This window comes from Chelonoidis abingdonii, chromosome 3 (assembly GCF_003597395.2).
Source record: "Chelonoidis abingdonii isolate Lonesome George chromosome 3, CheloAbing_2.0, whole genome shotgun sequence".
Taxonomy (NCBI): Eukaryota; Metazoa; Chordata; order Testudines; family Testudinidae; genus Chelonoidis; species Chelonoidis abingdonii.
In genome coordinates, this window is record NC_133771.1 from 198,471,739 (window position 1) to 198,478,124 (window position 6,386).

A 6,386-nucleotide genomic window follows, 5' to 3' on the forward strand; every position below is an offset into this window, starting at 1 on the left:
AGTCCCGCGGATTTGGCGGCAGCCTGCAGGAGGTCCGCCGAAGCCGCGGGACCAGAGGACCCTCCGCAGGCATGCCGCCGAAGGCAACCTGCCTGCTGCCCTTGCGGCGACCGGCAAAGCGCCCCCCCGCGTGGCTTGCTGCGCCAAGCACGCGCTTGGCATGCTGGTGCCTGGAGCTGCCCCTGTCTGTAGTTATAACTGGTACGTGGATATATTTAGGAATTGTACATTTACAATTTTGTTGACAACTTTAATAAAACTACTAAAAATTAGTGAACTTTGTTGTTGTGATTGTACATGTTACTTGCTGTTTTGGGTGAACAGTCTAGGGGGCCAGCAGGGGTTAGGTGCCAGCACACAGTCTAGAGGGCCGGCAGGGGGTTGAGGATCCCACAGGCAGTCTAGATGGAGGGGCTTAGGCAGGGGTTGAGCACCCAGCAGGCAATCTAGGGGGCTCAGGCAGGGGCAAACGCCACCCCAGTCTGTCATTTTGGCTCTTGTGGGCAACAAACAATTTCAGGCCTCTTGGCCTAAGGAGGAGGAGTACTGCCACCCCAGGGGTGGCGTGTCGGGGCAGGGGGATGCAGGCCCACCCGACTCCACTGCATCCCAGCCCAGGCCCCTGACAGTGGCAGAATGGTCTGTCACTGGCTCAGCGGGGAATCCCACCGCAACACGCTGACTGCAGTTTAGATGCCCCTGCAGCCAGACTACAGTTAGCTAACCCTGGGCTCCTTCCTCCCCTCCCCTCCGGGTGTACCTGAACCCCGGGACTGGCCTCTGTCTCCTCGGGAAGACTGCCAGTGGCAATCCCAGTAGCTCCTCAGAGTTGGGTGTGCCTGGCAATCTTGGTTCCTGGGAGGTGTCCTCAGGGCAGCAGGAGTCTTCCACAGCTCCAGCACCAGGCTGGAAATATCTGCCTCCCTCAGCAGCTCCTGCTCAACTGAGCTGCAGGGCCCATCTCTTATACTTCTAGTTTCTGTCCCACCTTTCTGCTTCCAGGGTGGTGGCCTGGGTCTTCCAGGTTCTGCCCGCTAGGGGGTGTCTGGATCTTCCTTGCTGTCAATCTCTGAGGGAGGCCATGCCCCTTGGCCACACTTACCTATGGTTTCATGTGTTCCTATGAGCTCTAAACCTAGAACAAACAGAGATAACTCTGTTGAATTTGAAATTGTAGCCACCAGAGCTGAACCCACTGTAATTAACATTAAATAAAATAAAAGGCTACAGAATTGGCACCCAACATGGAGTCATAGATGATAACACAAAACCAATGGAAAGAAAGGTCTGAGCAAAAATAGGTCAAAAGTCTTAATAGACTAAAAGGGAGGCTTCCTGCTTTTCCTTATCCTGGCTTGCATTTTGTTTGTCTATGTGATGTTGCAAGAATTGCGCTGCGGGGAAAGTTGGCACCAAAATAGGGAATTGGCAGCTGTGTGTGAGGGTCCCAGCACTCATGTACGGGTAGAAACCCTATCAGGTGTGACAGACTGAGTCACATGCTTTGCTGTCATCCGTCATTAATAAACTCCCCAAACTTTGGACTCCTTTAGACTGCACCACCAATGAAGGATCAAGGAAAACTTTGTGGGATACCTTGGTCACTGCCCCTCCTCTTGGTGGACTTGAGCTGTAAACAGCTGAAGGAAAAGTAAGAACCACAAGCCCTTCTCAATAGAGGAAATCCCTATAAAATAGTTATTAGGAGCAAGGAAGGGATGCCTTCTACTATTTTTCTCAGGGAAGTATGGAACAAAATAAAGTATCCGTTCAGGCATTTGTTTTAACAGACCCACAAATGCCCTTGGAGACCTTTGTGCGAGACTACATTAAAATATGTAGAGTAGGGTTAGTAAAAAGAACCAAGTAATGGAGTTCTTTGGGCACACAAAAGTCCATGACATTTAATGTGTTCTCTCTTTGAAAAGAAAAAATTAAATATAAAAAGCTCAAGAGGCGAAAGGACTCGCCATGGATTGTGTATATATGGCACGTAATATCCTGGAAAGAAAATTTAAGAGAAAGTAGAGCAACTGGAAGAGGCAAAACAAGCCTTATCCAAAGAGCAGAAGACCAGCAACACATTAAAAGAGCAGTTCAGTCGAACAAGGGAAGTAAATTCCGTACTCGTTTGTCAAAAGAATAGTCTTGCAAAAGACCTGACTTATAGTAAACAGCAGTTATAAAAGGCTGGGTATAAAATGATGATGTGAAAAGAAAGAGCGATGGGTCAGAAACATTCATTTGGGCAAGAAGCGAGAGTAGTGGCGCTAGCTCACAGAACACAGGCATTAGAACAAACCTGTGACCTTCTAAAGAATATATACCATCAAGTAATAAACATTAAAGGTGAAAATGGGCAGACATCTCAAAAAGATAAGAAGAATGACTGTATGGAAATGGAGTTGCCACCCATATATGTTGTGAATATGTGGCCCAAATTCCTCAGTTTTGCACACCCAGGAACTATTGTTAGTAGTAGGGATAATCACACCCATATGCATACAGTAAGAACAGAGATTGCACCTTCTCTGAAGGTCAGAAGAATGTAGTTCATTTTGTGAACCAATCTGCATGCATCTATGTACACTGAATTTACCCACTAAATACCTGATGTACATGAATACATGATCTGCATGTATATGCTTGTGATTAGCGATGATTCTAACTGGTCGTGTGTGTACACAAGTGCCTTAGTAATGGTCACAAATGGCTTATTTATACAACTAGGAGCATACAAATGAATACTTGTAAATTAAATATTGATCTTGAAAATATGGACCTTAAAAATAATCAAGGAATACTTGGTATGGTTTTCTGTGGGCTGTCTGTCTGTAAACTGGAAATCCCAGTTACTAATTTAAAAGCAACTTTTATATATAGTTTCATAATTCCCCAATATGAAATACATTCTTTTCTAACCTGGGAATTCATGCATTTATATTACTCTGTAGCAGATTAAGTCATCTGCTAGCTTTTCTTCTCTGCCTCATTATTTGCAAATTGCAGTAGATCTTGTCTGTTGTGATTCCAAGAGTCAGGATACCTTGTGCTCGCAAAATTTCCAACACATTACTTTTTTTAAAAAAAATCTTTGCCACTCATTATGATTTAGACAGATCATTTTCACCCACAAGCAATTTTCAGTGTTGCAATTTTTCTATTTTACTGGCAGTTTGCAACACATGAGCTTAGAGAGAAACTCTTTTTTTTCGGAGGGGAAGAGAATTATGAAGTTCATAAAAGCAGTGTCATGCCGCGTGCATGCAACTATTTCATTAGCACAAGGAAAGCTTTAAAATATCTGAAAGGAAGAAAAATACATTGCACTCATGGTAACTTTGCTATTACAGAAGAATGCATTTTATTGTAAAAGTGATACTTAGAATTAATTTAGGATTTTCAAGGGGATTATTCCAAAACTGCAAACTAAGATGGTTTTTTGGATGACAATTTATTCCAGTCCATATATGTTCTTATGCCATGCTAATCACCATAGTATTTAAGCACCTTCTAACAGTGCATTAAGTGACATGACTAACATCTGTCACATTTGTTCTCTTTCTAGGGAAAGAAATATATGCAATAGAATGTCTTGTATTTGTAGGACATTTATTTATTTATTTAAATGTTGTTATGTATTTGTATTTGGCCTTGCACTTGAATGGAAGGTGGTGAGGTTTAGGATGGTCCTTAGTTCATGGGGGAGTTCATTGAACAATCTTGGACTGGCTCCTGAGAAAGTCGTGCCTCCAGCACTGAAGAATACTGTGCAACGAGCCAGCAGACAGCCTAGCCAACATTTGAGCCCTCAAGAATATATAAAAGACATAAACCTTGTGCTGGTCCTCTGCATAGGGATAAATATCACTTATTGGCCTGATTCTTACTTCTAAAGAGCTCTTTGCCCACTCTGCCAGTGTAAAGAGGTTGTGATGGGGTGTCTGCCCCACACAGGGAAAAGCAGGTTAAGTGAGGTCAATTAACCTGATAGGCTGCGCTTAGGAAACAGGCAGGGCTTGAAATTCTGATTGAAGATGCAGCCTGGCTGAGAAGGAATAGGTGGAGTTGGTATAAAGCTAGGAAGCTGACATCAGAAAGGGGCTGGAAGGGAAGTAGACTGCAGTCACTCCAGGGAAGAAGGGAAGTATGTCTGGGGCCAAAGATGTAGGTAGTGTGCAATCACTTGGTGGGAGGAGGAAGTTTGGGCTGAAAACCCAGAGACGTGGGAGGCCAGAAGATAAGAGCAGAGAAGCAGGAAGGAGTGCAGGGAAACAGAAACAGGATCTGGGTGCAAGCAGACCATAGTTGCTGGACACAGGGTCCCTGGGCTGGAACCTAATTGTCATGGTACAATTCCCCACTCTGTACCTTAGTGTCCAAAAGATGGGGTACCAGCATGAATTCCTCTAAGCTCAATTACCAGCTTAGAACCTGTAGCGCTGCCACCAACCAGGAATTACAGTGCCTGGTACACTCTGGTCCCCCCCAAAAACCTTGCCCGGGGACCCCCAAGACCCAGACCCTCTGGATCTCAACACAAGGAAAGTAAACCCTTTCCTCACTGGTTGCCTCTCCCAGGCTTCCTCTCCCTGGGTTACCCTGGAAGATCACTGTTGATTCAACTCCTTGAATCACAAAACAGAGAGGAAATTCACCTTCCTCCGTCCTTCTCTTTCCCCCTCCCAGACTCTCCCTGAGAGAGAAAGTGATCCTAACACACGAGAGAAATGCCTCTCTCTCTCCTCTTCCCTCCTTTCTCCCCACCATTCCCTGTGAATCCAGACCCGTTCCCTGGGTCTCACACCATAAAAAAAAACAATCAGGTTCTTAAACAATGAAACTTTTAATTAAAGAGAGAAAAAACAGTAAAAATTATCTTTGTAATTAAAATGGAATAGGTCCAAGGTCTTTCAGCTATAGACACTGGGAATACCCTCCCAGCCTAAGTATACAAGTAGAAATTAAAAACTTTTCAGCCAAATCAATTTGAACTCCTCCCGCAAATGCACATTTGCAAATAAAGAAAACAAACATAAGCCTAACTCGCCATTACCTAGTACTTACTAATTGGAATCTATAAGAACCTGTATCAGGGAGATTGGAGAGAAACTTGGTTGCACGTCTTCTCCCTCTGAGCCTCCAGAGTGAACAACAACCAAATTCTGACAGCACACACAGAAACTTCCCTCCCTCAAGATTTGAAAGTTATCCTGTCCCTGATTGGTTCTCTGGTCAGGTGACAGCCAGGCTTACTGAACTTGTTAACCCTTTACAGTCAAAAGAGATATAAAGTACTTCTGTTCTATTAACTCCTACTATCTGTTTATGACACTAATGTAGTGGTTGGGCTTGGGTCCCCCTACTAGCCACTGAGGAAACGGGATAGACAGGGCAATGGAGCTGAAGACTGCTTGGGACAGTTGGGCAATAGGACTTTGATACCCTGGAATTGGAGGATTATAGTAACCAGGATGAAGGGTTGAATCATGAACAAGGAGTACCCCAAGTCCCAGAGATAGAGGATCCATGGTGCAAGGAAACAGTTGTTGGCCATGGAAGGAGCTAATCCCCTATGCAGGCAGGAAGGAGCCTTAATGTGTAATAAGTATAATTTACACCTACATAAAGACTGCTCTCTATTGCCAGAGTGGTGGAAAGGCACCTTTGTGTATGTCAGAATCAGGTGCATTGTAAATAGAAATAGGGTGGAATTGAAATACAAGCTATTCACTGGTGATGCCATGTGTTCCTATACCCACTAAAGAACCAAGTGATCACCCAGTAATACAGGTTACTAGCTTCAGCACATACATACCAACTGCAGCCACTGGAAAATCCTGCTTGCATCAGAAGAATATTCATTGACACCCTTCTGTCACCTCCAACAGTTATCTTAGAGTCTCTTCTGATGTAAATGGTGCATGAGGGGTTCCCACAACCACACTGAACAGCTGTACAGGGGTGGTAACACATAGCAAGACAGGAGATACAGTACATGCCCTATCTTTTTACTATTAAAGCATGATATGACTCCCTAGCCCAGGGTTAGGGTTCCTGTGAGCAGGGCTCCGCAACCTAGGGTTAGAGTTCCCATAGGTAGGTCTTCCTGCCTTAGGGTTAGTGGTCCTGTGGGTAGTATACTTGGAGCTAGAGTTAGAGTTCCTAGGCATTGGATTTCTGGCCCCAGGGATAGGGTTCCTATGGGTATGGCTCCCTGCTCTAGGGTTAGGGTGATATTAGAGAAACTCTCCAGCCTCCATTTTGTGTGTTAAATAAGCAGGAGTCAGGCCACCCTAAGATGGAAACTGCAGATCCTGAGCATGCTCGGTGCAAAAGTAGGGGGAAAATCAGTTATGAAACAACATAAAATTGGCAGAAAGCCT